Consider the following 24,129-nt stretch of genomic DNA (forward strand, 5'->3'; position numbering starts at 1 on the left):
GGTGGGTGGCCAATTGTTTGATGAGTTGAGCTCAAAGGGCCAAACTGGTCCAGGCCCATCTTGAGTGCTGTATACAGTTTTGGGTGGCACAGTACAGAAATGACATTGAGCTATTGGAGGGAGTCCAGAGGACTATGAGGCTGGTGAAGGGTTTTGAGGGAAAGCTGTATGAGGAGTGGCTAAAGGCATTTGGTCTGTCCAGTCTGGAGGAAACTGAGTGGAGATTAGGAAATCAATTGAACGCAGTATTATTTTGAAATAAGAAAGTATACTTTAATAATGTTAAAATAACTCCTAGAATAACTGATGGGTTTTTATTTACAAGTACTGTGTTCTGTTCTGGGGCACTCACTACAAGAAAGACACCAAGCTACTGGAGTAAATTCAGAGAAAAGCATTCAAGCTGGTGAAGGGTCTGGAGAAGAGTCCTACAAGGAGAGACTGAGGGAACTGGGAATGTTTAGTTTGGAAAAGAGGAGGCTGAGAGGAGATCTCAGTGCTTTGTAAAGCTATCTGAATGAAGGTTGTGGGGAGGCTGCTGGCCTGTTTTCTCAATTGAACAATGCTAAGACTAGAGGAAGTGGCCTGAAGGTGCACCAGGCGAGGTTTAAGCTAGGTATATAGGAAAAATTTCTTTGCTGAGAGAGTAGATAGGCATTGGAATAAGCTACCTGGGGTGGTGGTGGAGTCACCATCCCTGGAAATATTTAAAAATCATGCAGATGAGGCACTTCAGGACATGATCTAGTTGGTGATACAAATATTGATATATATACACATTATCTGGGGAGGGGGGGGATGCTGACAGTTGGATGTGGTTATCTTTAGAGGTCTTTTCCAACTGTGATCATTCTGAGACTCTGTGACACTATCTCAAACACTGTGACAATCTCCTAATTGTCATCTGGTCCAGGAAGTGCAGGACTAAGCTGACTCAGAATGAGTGACTAATTCCGAAAGCAGATCATCATAAGTTTTCATTAGGGATCTCTTTTGTATTTAGCCTTATACCTAATATTTTTTTTGTAATTTTTACATACGTGTTTTTTCTTTTTTCTGTTAAGTGCTTCCTTTGTCACTGAAAGTAAGATGCCTGCAAAGATATGGTCAGCAATTCTGTAATATTTATGTAAGTCATTGCATTATTGCATTCAGATCCTTCGTCTGCTCTAAGAAAACCCTTTGTTGCTTTTTTTTTTTTTTTTTTTTGCATTTGACTATATATTTGTTATTCTACCCTGAGAAGGCTGAAATAATCAAGAGACAACGTACGGCTGACTTTCAGCTAACATTTTATATGAGTTAGTATATATTTGCATATGAAGGGATATTTTGTTCATACTAAGTTCCTTTAAGTTTATATAGAATTATTCTCTTACCTCTAGATTAGTACTTTGAGAAAAAAAATCTACATACACTAAAAACTATAATAATCTTTTATTATACTGGGAAATGGAAGCTAAGAAGTTATCTATGACTGTTTCTATTAAATACCTACATTTATATACAAATACATTCATTATGTATTCATATTTCCATATTCTATTGCTATGTGTGTGTTGTTGAGAGCAGGATCATTCTTGGTCAAGGCAAGGCTGCTAGATTGTTAAGTATCGTGTTCTCTTAAAGCCAGAGCTTGAAAAAAAAAACCCTAGGGGAACATTAAAGCTTAATGTTTCATTGACTAAAGCTTGAATAGACTACAGACTGCTACTTAACTGAAAAAAACCTTATGCATTTAATTCCTCAAAAGCTGTGTACTGCTGCCCTCAGAGAGAGGAAAATGAAATTCTACCATATTTACAATCAAGTTTCATGTACACACCTGTGTTGAGGTGTGGGGATGCAAAATTACACAGAATCCATATGTGGTCTTATAAATGCCCATTAAAGAGGGATCCCCTGCACTCAAACTGATGTCTCCCCAGCTGGCCCTATATTCTGCCTATTTGCATGGCAACCTGCTCAGGTTGCTGGCCCACTGGGGTCTCATAACCATGTTCCCTGGTCCCACCAGCTCCAGCTTGCATCCTTGCTCAGCTGCCTTCCTAGTACAGAGCTTGGCCCCATTTTTTACTAAATTTCATGAGATCCTGTTAGCTCCTTTCCCCAGTTTGACTTTTTTTGCTATGCAGTGCACAAATCAGGCAAGAGATTGTGTTACCTGCCTTCTCATCTTTCTTGGACTGGAGTCTACTATTTTTGTTTCTCTAAAGTTTCCCTGAAATTTCAGTACAAGAATATTCTTGTAGTGAACATTTTGATAGAAGTATAGAGAAGATGATGATCCAGTATGTTTCCTTACTTGTTTACTGCAGATAAGAACTTATCCATTGCAGATGTCCTGTCAGTACTTTCATGCATATAATGACATTACCAGATTAGATGGATATTTTCTGATATGTTTCTGTAGATTAGAAGTGTCTTCATTTTTCTGTTGTTAAGCCATCTGGAACTAAAAGTCACTTGTACCCTGTAAATACCTAGAATGCCTCCTACCTCCTCCAGCATGTTCTTGTATTCTGCCAGAAGAGAAAATATGAGTCTAATATAGCTATCAATACTTTCTAACCAAGGTTCTTTGATAAACAGAGCTTCCAAAGGGCAGATAAAAACTAGACCACAGTAATAATCGTAGCACTTAAGGCCTGTTCAATTTTTTATTATTGCTTTTACTTTATACCTGCTGCATTCATACTGTGCTGCTTTGAGAATACATTATCTCCAAGCACTTGTACAATCCACATTCAGGTTAACAGCACAATCCAGTTACCAGCAATCTCTAGTGCTCAGCTGATGGTGTTAATAATCTGTTACCAAGAAGGAGTAAAAGACAAAAACTTGTTGTGACTGTGAATTCAGCAAACTTCTCTGTTGCATATGCTTAATGGTCTCCAGTTTTAACTCTGCACACATCTTTTCCCTCTGATCTACAAAATGAACAGTGTTATAAAGGCTGCTTTTAATTTTTGTAAGATTAATCTCTAATTTTAATCTCTAATGAACCTTCAGGTTGTAGGCCTCTCAAAAGGTGATGTATATTCTGTAGCTGTTCTTACAAGGTGTTGGGACTTGGATAGTTCCCCTAATTACCCACTATGAATTAACTAGTTCTGCTATCAGCAAGAGTCGGGGTGCAACAGCAGCAGCTTTGTAGAAGCCAAGTTACTCCCGTAAGAGACAGATAGATATTCTAGTTCTTTTTCTACCTCTGTGATATGAGGTATCGTATCAGATTACTCAAGAAGATATGAGCTGAACTTTTAAACTTTCAAATTAGATGTTTTCCCTATTTAATGCAGATCTGCAAAGTGAAACAGGGATGTTGTAATATCCACAAAGTAGAAAATTTTAAATAATTGTAAAGCTGATGCATGACCTGATAAATTATAAACATTGAAAGCTGTAATTTACTGAGTACCAAGGACAAGTGTGACTTGCTAATACAAATTACTAGTTTGAACACTGTATTTTTCCGAATTTTTTTCCCTGTCATAAAGTAGTACACTGAGGACCTTTCTTTGACAAAAAGGAATAAACTGTATACATTGAACCAAGAATATGCTGCTAGTTACATTGTTTCAACAACACAATATCATCCAAAATTATCTCCATAAAACATAAAAATCTCATTAAGAACAGTTAACATTGTCATACAGAAACTTCATACTTCCTACTCCTTGACTCTGTTCCTTGACTCTTGACTCTACTTTCTTGTTCCTAAGACTAAAAGACAGGGAACCAGAGATAAAGTGAGCAAAAGTTGCCATCCTCCTGTTAAAGCAAATTAAAACATGACAGGGGCATGACTAGTCCAGACAGGATCTGAGATCGTACACCATCAGGACAATACAGAGCCCATGGCCACTGATAAAAGGAAAGAAACATATTTATCACAAATGAAAAATCATTGTTTAGGAGTTCTCTTTGGTTTTGCCCCTTTGCTGGTCTGCTTTTTAAATTCAGATTGTTTTATAATGATGTTGTTACTCTTGTATTAGCATACCTAGACAAAAGTGAAAACCTTCCGAGTTATTTTCTTCTGTTTTCCACATGTGGACTATTGTTAATATATCCATTTAAAAAGCAAACAAACAAGCAAACTACAAACTAAATAAAAAACAACCCCCAAAGCCCAACTCAAACCAAAACTAAAAACAACAACAAAAAAAGAAAGCATGATGCCATTTCAGTCAGATAGTAGAAAATAAGTTTTTAGTGTGTTCCCCAACTGTTTTGAATTTATTTTCTACAACGTGTTATTTTATTTCAGCTGTCAGTGAGCTTGCATTGGAGGTGTTAAAATTGGGCAGAATTTCCTCATCTGAAACTTCTGTAAATTTCTTGAGCACACTTGACAGCATATGAACATGCTGTGCAGGTAACAAGTACCGGCAATATTAGAAAATCAGAGCCTGGATTATTTTTTATGTATGGGACAGGTATTTTTTTTTTCCATTTCACAGGTCTTTCAGTGTGAGCTGAAATTTTCTCAGAGACTTGCTCAGACTCACAATGCTTTTATTAGCAAAAGTTTTAATAATGATTTCATTTCATTTTGTGATAGTTAAGAAGAGAGACACAAACATACCAAAATACTTAAGATGCTTAATTCATGTGTCAGCTTATCACTGTCTTTGATATTTGACAGTGTTTATGCCCAAAGCATAATATGTGGGGTTGGATTTAGCTGCAAGTGTTAAGGCAGAGGTTAGCTTTATAATGAAAAACTGTGCTGACTCTTCAGATGTAAGAGCTTGTAACAGTCACAAGGAAGAATTCTTGATGCTTAAGCCTACAGCTCTCTTATGACCTGGTCCTAATGTTTTTCAAATTAGTACAAATATTTCCCTTGAGTATTCACATGGATTTCAGATCAAACACTCTCAGAAAGACTTCCAATTAAATAAAGAAAATAGATTATATTCCTGTGGCTGCTGGCACAAAGCTTGTCTAACAAAACCAAAATAATACTGCTATAAGACAAATTATAATAGAGAGTTAAAACTTCAGCATGAACATTTCAATTAGCAAAGATTCAAAAGTATTGAAAAAAATGCTAAAATTATTACCAAATGCATCACTTCTGAAGCAGCCTAAATAGTAACTTGCATTTAACAATCTTTCAAATTCTTTCTTTCCTTAAGTTTAAATCCGTTAAGTTCTCATAATGGTCAAATTTTACAGTCACAATCCATTATAATATGTCTTTCGTATAATTCTGGAATTTTTGTTTGTTTATTTGTTTTGTTTTTTAGTCTTGGTCTCATTTTTTCCTATTTAGTAACAGTATTAAAACAATGTAACGAAGCATAGTGAATGGATGTATACAACATGCTCTGCAATATTAAGGTTTTTAAATGGATTTTCACATGGAAGTTCTTGATTTTCCAAGAATATGCTGAAGGCTACATTGCAACAGTACACACAGAGGTCACCAGCATGATGATATCTGAAATAAATTGTTTCAGGCTATCTTGTATTTCACACCTACTTTCTTCTTCCGTCTCCCATGAGCAAATCAAATAAAGCTGCTTAGCACAATTGTCCATTTTCTTGGTTTATCCTAAAATGTATTATCTATCTTTTCCAGTCTCTACTTCACTTGTTTATAGTTTATGACCACTGAGGATTAATAGAACATGTTGAAGAAGGGAAAAATGCAACATGAGGGGTGAAAATTGTCATTTAAAAGACCTGTTTTGTCTAAGATATCCCTTCTTTCTACATTGATGACATACCCAGTTCTCTCTTATAAAAGACTGTGCATTATAAAAAGGAAACTGTACTTAAGCAGTAGCGGGTAAAGCCATTTACTCCAACAATTACTTGCTTTACCTTCTAAAATGAAAACAACTAATATTTGGAGAATGCTAGGTGTGAATTAGTGCCCTCAGGTAGCTGTATATATCTGTCAAAAATGAGTTTCAAATCACATCTGCTAATCAGCCAGCAGCATATAGTTAGAAAAGAAGCATTTATAAGGGGCTGAAAAAATGAAAATGTCACTGTGCCTTCCTGTTTGCCCCACTGATTATTTCTCTGTGGTTAGTTTTTAGGAGGTAGATGTGTGTGTTGTTTTTGAGGAGAAGTTTAACTTGTTCCTTGCCTTTGAATGAGTTACACAATGCTCACTGGGAGTAAGAGTCTTACCCAGTATCTCTTCTGCATGTTCCAACAGCGTGCTCTGAGAATAACAACAAGGACTTCTAATAACAGAAGCATAAGGCACTGCCTGCCAACATTTAATTTTACTGCCCTGATCTTTGCTAACCACACTGCCTGCAGTTTTCCATTTTCCTATGCTGTCTCTGTTTCCTGTTTTGATGTCTTTGGGTATAAACATAAAAAGTCTCCTGCGCAACAGCAGCTGATTGAATTAGGCCTCTAGATCATGCAAAAGTGTTAATCGTATTTTTTTAAAAGACCTGAACCTCATAATAACTGAAAAGCTTTTAAAAACTTTTATAAGTGTTATTAATACTACATATATTCTGGAATGTTAGGTAAATTAATTCTATGTGGCACTACATGTTTTAGCCTGCCCACAAGAATAGTTTGTGTCATGCAGACGGTGTCATCTTTTCTTAATTCCTCCTTTAAACTTGTGGTAAAAAGCAAACTTACTTTTGCTTTTCGAGACTTAGAGCTTGCTAACAGCCTTAGTACTGTGCTCTCTCATATCTCTGTTCTCCTTATTTTACCTTCTGCTAGTTCTGCTTGCCTAGTAATTAATCTCAGCCCATTCTTTGTCTTCCAAGTCAACACATACTACATAATCCTTCCATGGTGTGCAGAAAAGGAGGTGGAAAAACTGGATTTGGGAACTTCACACCTCTTTCGTTCAATTTCATATTAAAAATGTGCATCACCTAGTATACATAACAGCTATAAGACATTAATAAATATAGCACATTAATTTGCTCACCCTGGATTGTGAGAATGCTTGCTGTCTGACATAATATGCTATCTGCATCCTAAAAGGATCCTATGTCTGAATACTACTGACCCTATCTGCCTGAGTACTACTTAGCAATGACTCATGAAGACAAAGACCTGTTGCACCCATAGAAGTAAAAGAATGAAGTAGACTTTACTACTACCCTTTTTTTAACCTAGTCTTCATTACACTGATGTTGCATAACTGTGTAATAATTTCTGTTCTCAATGGCACACTTAACAGTTGAGTTGATCTAGTTAGTAGCAGGCCACATTTATAACCTTAGCCATGCTGCATGCTAATTGTGCATGGACCCAGTCCTGCTCTGTCAGATGGAAGGGAAGGGAAGGGAAAAAAAGGGAAAGGGAAAGGGAAAGGGAAAGGGAAAGGGAAAGGGAAAGGGAAAGGGAAAGGGAAAGGGAAAGGGAAAGGGAAAGGGAAAGGGAAAGGGAAAGGGAAAGGGAAAGGGAAAGGGAAAGGGAAAGGGAAGGGAAAGGGGAAGGGGAAGGGAAGGGGAAGGGGAAGGGAAGGGAAGGGAAGGGAAAGGGAAAGGGAAAGGGAAAGGGAAAGGGAAAGGGAAAGGGAAGGGAAAGGGAAAGGGAAAGGGAAAGGGAAAGGGAAAGGGAAAGGGAAAGGGAAAGGGAAAGGGAAAGACAGTTTACTGGATCATTGTAGGAAAAATGTCCAGTTTCTTAATTATTTGTAGAAACCAAATGTCAAACACACAGAAGCACAGCTGAAATAATCAATTTTCTATCAAAACTATGAACTGTCTGTCTTTTCCATATCATTCGTACATATCTGGTTGAGTGGGGGGATATGACACTTTAAAATAAAACTGAAGCAAGACTTGTCACAGAGTGACATGATTTTTAGTTTTATGGAGAACTTTCAATGACCTATTGATTCTGATCTGGTGTGACTGGATTTTTTTAAAATATTTTTTCAAATAATATCTTAATATTGCATTCTTAAGTCCGCATCATCAGATTTTTCCATAACTTTTGCAGAATTTGTGGTTTGTTTCTAAAGTTATTTCAAAACATACCTGATTTGATACCTCTTCCTACCTCACTCTCTGCCTCTTAGTTATCAAGGGTAAAACTACTAGGAAATACATTATTAGCCTGTGTGAATACAAGTTATGTAGTCTTTAACACCTCTTTCAAACCAAGGTTTCTTTCCTGACTAGCACTAATTTTCTTTACTGAATAGAGCACTGAGGTTCACAAATCTGCTTCTCCTTCTTTTCCCATATGACTATCATTTAAAAAATTAATTTTTCAACAATGTTTATCATTATGTATTTTAAAAATATGACCATAATCAAAGACCAGTAAATGTATATTACATACAGGAAGATGACATAATTGGATTCTTGATCTGTGAAATAATGACTAACAGAATTTGGTAAAGCTGCAACATTTATAATATTTAAAACTAGTATAGATAAAATTATATAGTAAATACAATCTGGAATATTACTTCTCTGACAAGCAGATGGACTGAGTAATTGAAATTATCTCCTTTTCACTTGTAAACTTTTGGGGATTTAATGATTCTATGTCATGACCCAGATAGAGCACCCAGAGAGACATAGATTGGACTTCCTGGCTTTCTAAACTCACTCTCAGGGAGGAGCCAAGGTGCTGCTGCATCTAACCTTAGTGTCAGATCTGGCACTCCCAGGGACAGTGTCTAAAATGTTACTGGCAAGGAAATGTTTGACCATTATATACGTCTTGATTGGATTAAGGTAAAACTGCACCCAAGGTCTGTATTCAAACACAAGATTTAATTAGAACTACAGAAGACATAAAAGATGATTGTTCAATTACTGTACATGCTTAGGCTCTGCAATCATATGGGTTGATTATATTGATTACAAACTTCACAATACATATATATGCTCAAGCTGCACAACCTGGCAAAAATTGAGATAATACTTGTGTTAATTGATTTTAGGAAAGGGAAAGACAGAAAATGTGAGAAGTTAGAAATGTAGAAAACAGAAAATCACCAGTCCTGCATCTAGCATTGGGCCAGCCAAAAGGGGAGGGTTGATGTTGGTGAAGTTTGGAGACCCCACTGTCACAGCTCCTCCTTTTATAGGACTCTTTTACTTAATTTTTTCCAAAGGATGAGTGAGCATGGTTGAGACATACCAGACTGAACAACAGGAACAGACCTCTGCCTGTTTCATTCCGAAGTGGTTATCTCTATTGTTGTCTCTGTATACAGTCCCTAGGCCATATGGACACCATTATCTCCATAGATGCCAGGCAGTCCTTTGTATGGCATAGTTTTTGTTTTGTTGGAGGGCTTACAATGGTGTTTGGACACTACTTCTCAGAATACTTCCAGAGAGCTTATCTCTCACACTCTGATTTGTTTACTGTCACAGCTGTTTGCAGCTGATTCAAAGCGCTTACAAGAAATTGACATCAACTTAGTAAAATGGTGGACCACAGTACAATATTTGTTTTTCAATTACAGCACAGTATGGTAGGTGGTTTTTTGTTTATTTACTCCTTCCATTGCTGTTTTCCCTACCCTGTGTTCTTAGTGCTACTTGAAGAAAAAGCAATAGAACTGTCATTTTTAGATATACATAAAAATGTGTTTGAACCTAAACCCTTTCTTTTCTAACTTACATAGTTTTAATGAACACAGAAGTTTTCAGTTACAGGTTTAGGTAACTTATTCTTCATGAGTACTTTTAGTAGTTGCTATAATCATATTTGTAATAGTTTATAAATTAGAATGGTATTTAGCTTAAAAACATCTTTATTTATAAGACTGTAAGAAATAATCACCTTCACTTATTTTAAATGGTTTACTAATTAACATTTCTAAGCTTATAATTGAAATGAATACATCAATATAAGTGTAAAATGAGATTAATGATTACTTGATTTAGGAAAAAAACATTTTCACATCAATGATTCTTTAAGATGGTAAGATTTGCTGAATGACAAAAGCAAATAAGTTATTTTGGGTTTTTTTCATTATGTTATGGTAGTTCATGAGTTTCTAAACTGTAAAACTCTTGTGGACATTTACAAAAAATCATGGCAAAAACGAAAACAAAAACATCTAAGTTTTTGGTTTGTTGCAAAAGCATGAAAGACTTCCTTTTTGCATAGCATAAGACTTTAATGCTTTCTAACTGAACAAAATTTTAACCATTATGTCAATACAAATTATTTTGGACTCCTATTTTATTGCACCGATATAGACAGCAGATATTCATCAATATGAAAAAAAATTTTCAGGATAGACTTTTGAGTATCTTGTAAATATTAGTCCAAATTCTGTTCTTATTAGGAAGCAGTATTTCCATTTATATCAATAGCTCTGCCATAGTAAGAGCTGGTTCTTCAAAAGCTTCACATAGTTAATAATGAAGCTGAAAAACTTTCAAAGAATTAACATTTCACTAGAGGATTTATAACTTTGTCTTTTCTGCCAGAAAATAAATTTTCTTCATTCATTTGGGAAATTCCTTTACTACTGGAACATGGAGAGGAATTTTAATGAATTTCTTCTTTGTCGAAAATGAAAAAAAATCAAATATTTGTTGTCAAAAGCTATGATTTTAATTAGAAAGACCCCTAGTAGTAAAAGTGAAAAACCTCACAAGATCAGAGCATAAAAGAATATCCAGTGTTTATAGAACAGTCATTCACCAAATCACGGAACTGTTGGAAAAGACCTCCAAGATCACTGCATCGAACCGTGAACACCACTGCCCCACAGATAAAATAAGATAAAATAAAATATTTACATATATCACCATGTCCACTAGATCACTTCCTAAAGTGACTCATCTTTATATTTTTTAAAAAAAATTATGCTCCCTGGGCAGCCCATTCCAGAGCCTGAGTAAAGAAATTCTTCCTAAAATCTACTCTAAACTTCCCCTGTTTCAACTTCAGGCCATTTCCTCTTACCCTATCATTAGGAGAGGAGAGGAGGCCAACACCCACTCCCTAGAACCTCCTTTCAGAGAGTGGTAAACAGCAATAGGGTTTCCCTTCAACCTCTTCTTATGCAAACTAAACAACCCCAGTTTCCTCAGCCTCTCCTCACAGGACTTGTTCTCCAGCTTGTTTGCTGGTTCTCCTTCAACAGCTTGGTTGTTAAGCAAGCGGCTTCATTTATACATTCCTTTCTTATTGCATCATCTTCACCAATTCCTACATTTCCCCCTTTCTTGTTTTGCAAACTTATCAGTATTGCCTGCTTAGAGGACACTGGTGATAAGTTTGCAGAAGTTTTAACCATACATGGAAAACAAACTAACGACAAACAAAAATCAAACCAACAAAACCTTCCAACACAATATTAATATCCTCAACAACTCTGCAAAAAGTTTCCAACCATTTTCAATTTCAAATTTTTAGGCAAGGTCCTTCAAGGTTTGAAAGCCTCCATACACTGACCCAGAATGATCAGAGATGTTCACACAACACAATCCATCAAAATGCTCACAGCCATGTCCATAAACAAGGAGCAAAAACATCAACAGCTGCATGGACCATCAGAGAGGAAGGTTCATCCTTTTTCTGCAAGGATGGGAATAATGTCAAAACAAGAGGAGCCACTGGTCTCACATATCTTGCTGGAATCCAGGAAAGTCCAGAATCTGTGGAAACACAAGCATACCCTCACCCCCAGGTTATTAAAGGGAATGGCCTTTCTGATAAATGAGTATTAAGGTCCTGAATTATGAATTTTAACAAAAGCTTTGCCTTGCTGCATACTTAGAGTCTTTCCAAAGTGTTTTTCAATTGGGGTTACATCATTTTCTGCTGGGGTTAAAAAGTTTAAGATATAGAGTGCTTTTTGTAAGTGTTCCTGATGGTTGTATCTCAGGTTTACACTTTTTTGTTTTGTTAACATTTCTTTTTAAGTGCCATGTGCTTGTTCAATAATAGCTTGCCAAGTCAGGAATTGAGAAATTCCAGTGACATGGGGTATTGTTGAAAAAGCTTAAAGTCAGGTTTTGACTTATGTGCTGGCTCATTAGATGTTTTTACTTGTGCTGGAACACCAAATATTGGAAATGCAGCTAGAAGATCTCTTTTAGCATCATGAGATTTTTCCCCAGTATAAGCAGATGCAAAGATACAGGCTGGAAAAGTGTCAATGGAAATATGAACACATTTTAGACAGTCAAATTCCATAACATACATGACATCCATCTGCCTAATTTGTAAGGCGTTTATACCTCACGGATAAGTGCCTACATGTGGTCAGGGCTCCAAAGAGCTGACCTGAACTGTAGATGCTAGAAGGTCAGTAATCTGATTGCCTCTGACACAGGGCTGAGGAGTTTAGCATGAGAATGAGCATGAACCACAAAATAAGGAGCAGTGCGATGGTTTAACAAATACGGAAGCTTCTTCAGCAAGGTAAAAAGATGGAGATTAGCAATCTTCTTAAAATAAGCACCTTCCAAAAAGATGGGGATTAGCAATCTCCTTAGGATAAGCACCTTCCAACCTAGTAACAATAGCTGCTACATAAGCAGAACAATTAAGGGGGTTTTATTCTGCAAAACACTGTTCCAACAACACCGAAGGCTGGAATGATTATAAAAAAAACCAAAAAACAAAGAGCGAAACAGATATTCCCTCAGTAACACGATGAGCAGAAACCACTGCAGAGATTTTGCTGAGAGCTTGTTGCTGCTCCTGCTGCTGTTGCTCTCACTGATCTCACCGCCACCCTGCTCGGTCCCTCCACCACTATCATTCGCCATGGCACTGGTGGTGCCATCACAATCCATCCAAGCTCCACCTGCTCTGTCGCTGCTCCACTCCTGGATGCTCCTGGTGATGGGCAGTCACATGGTGGGGGGGTGCTCACTCTATCATAGCCACCCAGCTCCTCTGCTTCTGCTGGCCCGTGGCTCCCCCTCATGGTGTCTGGGTGTGGGGCTGCCACGGGGCCCACTGGGGCCACACTGTGCTCTAACGAGCAGATAAAATCACTGGTGTTGCAATGACAGGCACTGGAGCACACTGTGTGCTCCAAGTACAAGCATGGCACGTGTGTGGTGGATGACTTTAGCAGCTCCAGACTGAGGGCTGGTGGTTTCAGATGCAGGGGTACTGCCACCTTGCCATCCCAGCACTTCTGTCCCAGAGACACGTGGACCTCTTGTGCCAGCCCATTGTCAGCTGCCAGGTCATGAAGAAAATGTTCCTTCTCCACTCCAAACTTATGCATCCTGCATCAAAAGGATCATCAAAAAGCTCAGAGGGTGCCTCTGGTGGAGCTGATGCCACCACATTGGTGATGGAGACAGATGTATCCCACACCTGATTACGGTCGGTGGGAATAGTGTTGCATTTCAAAACTGAGATCTAGTTAGGCTGTAGCAATTAAACTGTTTCTAATGCCATGGAGCATGCTTAGAGCCCATGTAAAGTTTTAAGGCTTCAGAAAGAGTGCACCATGGTCCCAGCAATGTACCAGCAGTTTTTTCACACGTTATTTCTAGATCCCACAATTGGACCCCAATCCTGTCCCACATTTCAGGATCATATACATTCTGTGAGTTTAAAGAGGGCTACAGCTCCTTGGCCCATAAGACCAATTGCTTCGAACCTGTGCTGAGTCCCAACCTTGTTTTTCCAATATATGTCTAAGCACAGTCAAAATATCTTTCTGTTCCATTGTAACATAACTTCCCATTTTAGTTTTCAGCTGCTTACCTCCTGTTCTGCAGTGAGGTAATTGATGGTACACACCAAAATTTTTCTCTCACAAATCCCTTAAGTTCAGCTGAGCTATGTCACCTTCACAGAATCTGATCTGTGTTATTCAAGTCCTGATATGGGCATTGTTTGTGGCACATTGAGGCACAGACTCAGTCACTCTTCCAAACTGAGACAAAAGTTTACTAAACTAGCCCTTCCCCATGGTCCTCCCCAGGGTCCTTTCCCTAAACTCTTGGTGGTTTTCCAATCTTTTTCAGTAACTTTCCATGTCCTTTTTTTAACCCATTGGCTTCATTTGCACATGCCTTTCTTATCACTCACATCATCTTCTCCACTTCCCACAGTGTCATCTGTGAACTTACTCAGGAAGCACTCAACTCCCACATCTAGATTGAACAAGATTGGCCCCAAAACTGAACCCCTGGGGACATCACTGGTGGCTGGCCACCAGCTGGATTTAAGTCCTTTGACTGCATCTCTCTGAGCCTGGCCATGGAACCAGTTTTTAACCCAATGACAAGTACATCTTTCTAAGCCATGAGCCACCAACTTCTCAAGGAGAATATTTTGGGAGCTGGTGTCAAAGTCTTTATTAAAGTCCAGGAAGACAACATCCACTGTCTTCTCCTCATCTAGTAGGAGGGTCATCTGGTCATAGAAGGAGACCAAGTTGGCCAAGCAGGACCTGTCTTTCCTGAGCCCATGCTGTCTGGGCCTGATCTCCTAGCTTTCCTGAACTTGCCATGTGATTGCACTTACTATGAACTGCTCTATAATTTTCCAAGAACCAAATTCAGGCTGATAGGCTTGTAGTTCCCCAAATCCTAATTCCAGCCCTTCTTGTAGATGGATGTCATGTTAGCAAGCCTCCAGTCATCTGTCAGCTCCCCTGTTTACCAAGACTGTTAATAAATGATGGAGAGAGGACTGACAAGCTCCTCTGCCATCTCCCTTGATATTTTTGGGTGGATTCCATCTGACCCCGTAGACTTATGAGTGTCCAGTTGCTAAAGCAGTTTGTTTACTGCTTCCTCCTGGATTATGGAGGGGGTTGTGCTACTCTCAGTCTTTCTCTTCCAGCTCAGGGCACCATATACTCCCAGAGTAGCTTGTCTGACTAATAAAGATAGAGGAGAAAAAGGCATTATATATCTCAGCCTTTTCCCCATCCTTGGTGGCAATATTCCTCCTCTCCCTCCTTCCTCCCCTGCCCGACATCAAATAAAGGATGGAGATTTTCTGTGGAAAAAAAGTAAAACCTTTTTTTCTTGTCCCTTATGACACTGGCCAGGTTGACCTCCAGTTGGGCTTTTGCCTTTCCGATTTTACCTCTGCATGAACTAATAGGATCCCTGTACTCTTCCTGAGATATTTGCCCCTTCTTCAAAAGGAGGTAATCTCTCTTTTTATTTTTTTCTGAGTGTCAGCAAAATCTCCCTGTTCAGCCAGGTTGCTTGTCTTCCCTGCCAGTAGATCTTACAGCACAAGGGAACAGCCTGCCCCTGTGCTTTTAAGATTTGCTTCTTGAAAAGTGTCCAGACTTTCTGTACCCCTTTGTCTTTCAGGACGGTCTCCCAAACAAATTTTTCAGCCAGTTTCTTGAACAGGTCTAAGTCTTCCCCCTGAAAGTTCATAGTAGTGGTTTTGCTGTCCCACTCTGTACTTTACCAAGATTTGAGAATGGTATTATTTCATGGTTGCTAAGCCCCAGACAACCTTCAGCCACTGGATCTTCCTGTTAATGAACAGTAGATCTATCAAGGCACCTCCTCTGGTAGGGTCACTTACCATCTGTGTCAGTGTATGTATCTTACATACATTCAAGTAACCTCCTAGACTGTCTCTTTTCTGTTATGTTGTATTTCCAGCAGATGTCTGGTAGGTTGAAATCTCTCACGAGAACCAGGGCTAGAAATTGTGAGATCTCTGCCTCTTCATTTAGTCTACAACAGACACCCAAAAGAATATCTGCCTTATTCACCTACCCCATATTCTTACCCAGAAACATGGGACCTTATCATCACTGTCATCAAGCTCTACACAGCCAAAATACTCCCTAACATATAGAACCAGCCCACAGCCTCTCTTTGCCTGTCAGTCTTTCTGAAGAGCTTATAGTCATCCATTGCAGCATTCCAGTCATGAGAGCAATCCCACCATGTTTCTGTGATGGTGAATACATCATAGATGTCTGCTACACAGTGGCTACACTGTTTTTCACCCATGCCACGTGTACTGGTGTAAATGCATTTGATCTGGGTTTTCAGTTTCACACCTAACATTGCTATGCCACCCCTATTCTCTCTCTATGGTGCTTGGTTTTATTCTCTTCCCCCTTCAAACCTAGCTGGAAGCCCTCTTGATGAGCCCTACCAACTCCTGACCAAGAATCCTTTTCCCCCTAGTGGGTAGTTCTACTCTCTCTCTTGTGAGCAGGCCTGGTGCTATGTAAAAATCCCCATGATCATAAAACCCAAAATGCAATTTATGGCACCAACCTCTAAGCCATGTGTTGATCTAGTATGCTTTCCTGTTCCTTTCAGCATTCCATGCCATTGAGGGAATTGATCACAACAGCACCTGTGCTTCTGATCCTTTCATCATTTGGCCTAGTGCCCTGATGTCCCTTTTTATTGCTTTATGACTTCTCTTTGTAATCTCATCACTGCCCATCTGCATGGCCAGCAGTGGGTAGTAATCAGAGGACTGTACCGGACTCAGGAGCTCCTTAGTTATGTCTCTGACCCAAGCCCCAGGGAGGCAAAAGACTTCTTTGTGGGATGGGTCTGGTTAGCATACTGGGCCCTCTGTTCCCAGGAGGGAAAAATTAGAGACCTGCTGAGCCACTTGGATCCTCACAAGTCCACGGGACCTGAGGGGATCCATCCCAGGGTGATCATGGAGCTGGTGGAAAAGCCAGGGATCAGTGTTGGGCCCAGTTCTGTTTAATATCCTTACTGATGATTTAGATGAGGGGATTGAGTCCATCATCAGCAAATTCTCAGATGACACTAAACTGGAAGTGTGGATCAGCTGGAAGGCAGGAGGGCTCTGCAGAGGGACCTGGACAGACTGGAGAGTTGGGCTGATTCCAATAGGATGAGGTTCAACAATCCAAGTGCCTAGTCCTGCACTTTGGCCACAACAACCCCATGGGGAGCTCCAGGCTGGGCACAGAGTAGCCAAGAGCAGCCAGGCAGAAAGGAACCTGTGAGTCTGGATTGACAGGAAGCTGAACATGAGCCAACAGTGTGCCAATGCCATCCTGGCCTGGATCAGGAACCGTGTGGCCAACAGGTCCAGGGAAGAGATTCTGCACCTGTACTCAGCCCTCATGAGGCCACATCTTCAGTCTTGTGTCCAGTTCTGGGCCCCTCAGTTCAGGAAGGAGATTGAGGTGTTGGAGCAGGTCCAGAGAAGAGCAAGGAGGCTGTGAAAGGATCCAGCACAAGTCCTGTGAGGAAGGGCTGAGGGAGCTGGGGCTGTTCAGCCTGGAGAAGGCTCAGAGGAGACCTCATCACTCTCTACAACTCCCTGAAAGGAGATGAGAGCCTCAGAGGGGGTTGGTCTGTTCTCCCAGGCAGCTGTCAGTAGAACAAGAGGGCATGGACTTAAGCTCTGCCAAGGGAGGTTTAGGTTGGATATTAGGAAGAAATTCTTTACAGAGAGGGTGATCAGGCATTGGAATGGGCTGTCCAGGGATGTGGTGGATCCTGTGTCCCTGCAGGTTTTGAAGAACAGACTGATGTTTCACTCAGTGCCGTGGTCTTCCACAGCAGAAATGGATTAAGGGTTGGACTTGATGATCTCAGAGGTCCTTTCAAACACAGCTATATGATTCTATGATTCTATGATTCAGAAGAGAATCTCCTATAACAATTATTCTCCTTTTATTTTTCACAGAAGCAGTCCTCATATGTGATTGCTTGCCTTGGCAGTTTCCTTGATCGACTTTTATCAGCATCCTTATCTGCTAGGGTCTTCCAGTTCTAAATCCTCATTTATGTATTGTGTAGGAGCAACTGGGAAGGTGGGGGAGGTCAGGAAGGGATTAATCTGACACCTCAAGCAGTGACCTGTTCCCGTTCACCCCCATTTCTTAGGTCCCTCCTTCCTGGTTACAAGAGGGCAAGGGATCTGCTTTGTGTGGAGCCTCCACCTGCTGCCTTTGCCTCAAGGCTGGCAGGGTGTGGCTTCACTAACCTGTGCCTCTCACATTCCTGGATACTTTTCACTCACTCCACCTCTTCTTTCGTTTCTACTATGAGGCTTAGCAGATCATTTGCCTGGTCTCAGTGTACACAGGTGTTGTCACTGCTTCCTTCCAGTACAAGGGACAGGTGCAGACATCCTGTGGACCCCAGCATCTGAAGAACTGTGTGCCTTTGAGGCAGCTCTGTCTGGGTTGCCACATTCTTTTTGGCATGGTTTTGGGCTGTCATCATGGCTTACTTTTCTTCTGTGAGGGAGGTGACTTCAGTTGACCTTGCCTTCAGGACTGCCTGCCCACAAGCCTTACTTCTGATGGCTGATGTGCCATGCCATGCCCTATTTGCCTGCTTTTTTTTTTCCACTGTCCTGGTCATTTGATGCCAGGAGTGGCATCCATTGCTCTGTCAAATGTCCAGATCTTGCCTGCAACTCTTGTGAGGGGTGCTGCCTCATCATGTGTCCTGCTGCTCCCCTCTCATTTTCCTACCAGAAGAAACCTTCAAGAGAGAAAAAGCAAAAAGAGAAGCCCCTGTTCGCCAATATCTACTACCCTGCTGCAGATCAGTTCTGCCTTGGAGCAGCTCAACTCAGCATCTTCATCTGTATGTTTCATTTCTTAATAAGACAGATCACCTTCTAAGAGCCAGATCCCCTCATCTCCTGGTAAATCATCACAGTACCATTCAGTCCCTAGGAAGTGTGTGTGTGTCAACTTTCAGTTCTGTTGATTTCAAAAAAAGAATGGACATCTTAAAGAAAATCATACTTTATTAGTGCTCTAAAGGAGTAATATTGGTATCAAATATGGCAAGTTTACAACAATATAATAATAATAATACAGTTCACTTTTATCAGTTTGACTAAAATAAGAATTAATATTTTCATATAAGGGTCACAAGTAGTCTCAAAATAAACTGGGTTGCTGTAAGAGATTTCTGGTAAAAATGAAGGGTTTGACTACAACTTATGCTAGCTAATTATTTGACTTCTCTAATCAGCAGGCTGAAATCAGGCTCTTTTCAGTGATGTCCAATGATAGGTGTCACTGTTTAGGCCCAGCTGGTATCAACCAGACCTCCACTCACTCACCCCCCACCTCCACTGTGGAACAGGGAGAAGAAAATACACCTTGAGGCTCGTTAATGGAGACAAGGATAGGGAGGTTTTTATTCCCAATAATAGTAATGGGCAAAAAACAGACAGGTTTAATTTGGGAAGAAAAAGTCTAATTTAATCTACAAGGAGAAAGAGAAAACATGATCAGACATATAGCCCCCCTCCTTTCTTTCCAGGCCTGGGTTACTTCACTCCTGCCCCTCTCAGCGGCACAGGGGAATGAGGAGTGGGGATTTAATGTCAGTTCAAAGGACTCCTCACGTCCTTCCTCCACTTACAATGCAGGATCCCTCTCACAGGAGAGTCCTTCAGGAACCCCTCCGACATGAGTCCCTCCCACAGGTACAGTCCCTCAGGCACAGACTGCTCCAGCCTGGGCTGCACACAGGTCACAGCTGCTTCAGGAGCAGTCACCTCCTCTGGCACGGGGTCCTCCATGGCTGCAGATCCACATCTGCCCTCCCTGCAGTCCTGCACAACCTGCTGCTTCACATCTGCCCACCTGTGACACTTCAATGGCTACAAATCCACATTTGCCCCACAGTGGTCCTTCAAGGACTGCTCCACTGGGCTTCCTCAGGGCCTGCTCCCCAGTGCTCCTCCACGGGCTGCAGGGCACAGCTGACATCTCACCACGGGCTACAGGGAAATGTTTGCTTGGCACTTTTCCCCGTTCTTCACTGATCTTGGTGTCTTTTCTCTGGAATTGCTCTCTCACCTTCTCCTCTGCTCTGCAGACCTCTTTTTATATACATATTTTGTAGTATTGTTTCCCTTTCTTGAGTATGTTACTTGCAGAGGCACATCCAGATTCCTATAACTGGGAGTTCCAGATAGTTCCAGGAGCTTCTCACAGGAGCCATCTCTCTGCTTCCCTAGCTGGCTTACAAAACAAAACACCACCACACTAAACCAAGACAATAGGGCAAGGGGTAATGAGTGCAAACTGGACCACAGAAGGTTCTGCATAAATGTAAGAGAAAGGTTTTTCACTGTGAGAGTGGCAGAACAGGCTGGCTTGTGGAATGCCCTTCTCTGGAGACAATCAAAACCAGCCTGGATGCATTCCCATGTGACCTACCTTAGGTGATCCTGCCCTGGCAGGGGGGTTGTAACTCTGTAGTCTTTCAAGATCCGTATCAACCCTTAACATTTTGTGATTCTGTGATAATACAAAATAGTACCACCAAACAATTCTCCCACATCTGTGTCTCTTTCGTAACTTCCCTGATACAGCAGACAGCTGCTGACAGTAATACGGTAAGCTTCAGAACCCTTGAAAATCTTGATCACTATTAGGCCATACAGTAAGAAACACTTTAGAAAAATGGAATGAAAAAAAAAAAAAATCAGAGATAAGAGTGTGAGATCAAGGATTCTTCATATCTCAGGAGGCCAAGAAAAAAATGAAATTATTTCAACCATTTTAAAGTAGGACCTTTGAGTGGTAGAAAATAACCAGGGATAGGACTTTTATCTTAAATTCTTGTATTTTACCGCTTATACAGTAAAGTGGGGAGAATCCTCCTGAAGACTGTACTGAGACACATGGAAATGAGGCATGCACATGGAAAATGAGGTGGCTGTTATCAATCAACCTAAATTCACCAAGGGCAAATTATGGCTGACAAATTTGATTGCTTTCTACAATGGGGTCACACTATTGGCAGACAAGGGATGATCAAGTTATCTTGCTATCTGGACTTGTGCAAAACATTCAGCACTGTCCCACACAACATCCTTGTCTCTAAATTTGAAAAATATGGACGGACCACTCAGTGAATAATGATGGATCGGCTTTATGATTGCACTCAAAAAATCGAGATTAATGGCTTGAAGTCCAAATGAGACCAGAAATGAGTGGCATTCCTCAAGGGCCAGAACTGGGACCTATGCTGCTTAACATGTTTGTGGGGAAAGTGGATAGTGGAATTTCAGATACACTAATCTGTGTGGTTCTGCCAAAATGCTGGAGGGAAGAGAAACCATCCAGAGAGCCTTGAGAGGTGGGCTCATACCAATCTCATGAAGTTCAGTAAGGGCAAGTGCAAGGTTCTGCACCTGGGTCAAAGCAGTCCCGAGATTAAATATGAGTTGGATGGAGAATGGACTGAGAGCAGTCCTTAAGAGAAGGACTTAGAAGTGCTGGTTGATAAGAAGCTCAATGTGAGCTGTCAATGTGTGCTCACAGTACAGAAAGACACCTGTATCCTGGGCTGCAACAAAAGAAGCATGGCCAGCAGGTCAAGGGAGGTGATTCTTCCCCTCTGCTCTGATTTTGTGAGACCCCACCTGGAGTACTGTGTCCAGTTCTGGAGCCCTCAGCACAGGAAAAACGTGGAGCTGTGTGAGTGAAACCAGAGGACCACAAACATGGTTAGAGTGTGGAGCACCTCTTCTATGAGTACAGGCTGAGAGAACTGGGGTTGTTAAGCCCGGAGGAGGCTCTGGGGAGACATTAGAACAGACTTTTGGTACCTAAAAGCGACCTACAAGAAAGCTGAAAATGGACTTTCTACAGGAGCATGTGATGTTAGAATAAGCACCAATTATTACAAATGGAAAGAGTGTAGATTTAGATTAGATATTAGGAAGAAATTTTTTAGTGTGAGTGTAGTCAGACACTGGAATAGGTTGCCCAGGGAGGTTGTGGATTCCCCATCCCTGGAAGTGCTCATGTCAGGTTAAGTAGTACTTTGAGCAATCTGGTCTAGTGATAGGTGTCACTACTAAAAGAACACAGAAGCGCTGGGGCATTTTTAAAGAAAGGCAATGAAGATGGTGAAGGGTCTAGAGCACAAGTTTTTTAAGGAGCAGCTGAAGTATCTCTTTTTTTTTTTTTTAACCTGGAATATGTTAAGTCTACAACTATCTGAATGGAAGCTGTAGCAAGATGGCTGTCAGTCTTTTCTCCCAAGTAACAAGAGGAAATGACTTCAAGTTGTGCCAGGGAAAGTTTAGATAGGATATTAGGAAAAAAATTTCCACTGAAAAGATTGTCAGGCATTAGAACAGGCTGCCCAGGGAAGTGGTGTGGTCACCATTCCTGAGAGATGTTTAAAAGATACGTAGATTTTATGCTTAAGCACATGGTTTAGTGGTGGACTTTGCAGTGTTAAATTAATAGCTGGAGCTGATGACTTAAATGTCTTTTCCACTCAATACTTCTCTATGACTGAATGATTTTAGTCCTTGTTTATAAAGGGTGCATCCCTACAGAGAAAGATGTGAACAGTTCAGGAATTTGTTATTATCTTGGTTTCTCGGTCAAGCCAATTATGGAGAAAAAAATTCTTATTCAGGTAGAAACCAATTCTAGGCTGAGAGCTAATGGTTTATCCTTGTTACCACACCTGTTCCAGGATATATACAAATATATACCAAACCAGTACCACCCTAGCAGACACACACACACACACACACACACATACACATGCACACACATGATAATGCCCACATACCCACCAGGGCTGCGGGGCAAGCTGTGGGATAATCCCAGAACGGATTTCTGGATTCAGAAATTTTTGGACTCAGCAGCCGATGGAAACAGGATTCAGGAAGACACAGATTAGGATCAAAGGCAGAAAAGTGGATCCCAGGACATCAGCCTTGGACAAAGAAAACTTGATCCTTATGAGCCCTAGGCTTTATGCTGAGTATGAAGCATATGGGATAGAATACTTCGATTAATTTTGGATCACCTGTCTGATTCACTCCTCCCCACTGGACAGTCACAGGTGTGAACCCTTTACCAAAGAAAAAGCATATTGCTTCTGTTCTGGCTCAAATCAGGATAGGAATAAAATAAAGTACCTAAAAGTGTAGCATAAATATGGATTCACATTTACTCTGTAATGAATCTCAAGGTTTAGTTCTACATGTGTTTTTATTAGATCTCTGGTGTCCACATGTTTATGGAATTCAGTGTTGAGTAGTTAATAAATTTACTGGTATGTAAGAGATAAATCTTGGCTAGAAAAATATGTTTCGCTTCAGTTGCTCCTAGATCAACACATGAAAGAATTGGTGTGATCACAGCACTCAATGTGCAAAGGTCTGGATATCCAGATATGCCTGACAAAAGGGCATGCAGCTGCCTGCAGGACTGTGCTCTATAGAGTTTGATTTTATGAAATGTTGTTTTGCTTACCTGTCTCCACACCATACCTATTGTCCCAGATGGTTCAAGCACTTAAATCACCAGTCAGAACATATGTATCTCACTAAACAAATATAATTAAGAAATTAAACACAATGTTTGGAAGAAAGTCCATGTCTCTTACATTTCATCACCTTTTTCTTTAAGCTTATAATAGGACTTCTTAACAAAGCATTTCCAGCATAATATTTCTGTGCATTTCACTCCAAAACAATTAGCACTTGCTATGGTGCAGAAGGAGAGGTATTTTGTACAAACTGGATGATTAGAAGAAACCTGCACCCCAAGCACAATTTTACCACAGTAAGTGGTAGTGAATGAAGGTGTCTACTGAAAGAGTAAAAGGATTAATTATGTTCTGATAGAATAATTGGAGTTTTGAGGGGGTTTCCCACCCCATATTTTTTTATAGACAAAAGATAAGTCAAACTGGATAGTTAATGTGCAGCAGTCCCTACAAATGCATGCTGCACATCCAATATATCTGTTGCAGGTTTGTAACTTGAAGAAAACCAATCACCTCCTTTCACCCCAGGAGACACTTGGGCCTTTTGATGACAGCTTGCTTACTTTGTACATGTGGCAGAAGCTTGGTTTATGGATTGTGAAGGAAAAGTGGTGTGCAGTATTTATTCAATACAGACCACTCCTGAAGTCATCCGCTGCACCAGAACATAGCTTTCTGCTGGTCATGGGTTTGACTCCTTCAAAAAAAAAGCACCTGGATATCACTTTCTCTGCACTGGGAGCCAACATATTATTGGCAATGCATATCATCCTGAAAGTGTTTCACCTACACCCTGTATTAATATGCTGGAGACCACAGGAATTTCTCCTCTAATACTTAAAACAAAACTATCGTAAAGGCAAAAGTGCTAGCTGATCCTGCTGGGATTAAGTATGTCTGCAGTGTGCAGTCTTGGTAACCCACGACATAACTAGAGGGCAAAAGAAAGAAAATATCCTTTCTC

The sequence above is a fragment of the Calypte anna genome, chromosome Z (assembly GCF_003957555.1).
Source record: "Calypte anna isolate BGI_N300 chromosome Z, bCalAnn1_v1.p, whole genome shotgun sequence".
Lineage (NCBI taxonomy): Eukaryota > Metazoa > Chordata > Aves > Apodiformes > Trochilidae > Calypte > Calypte anna.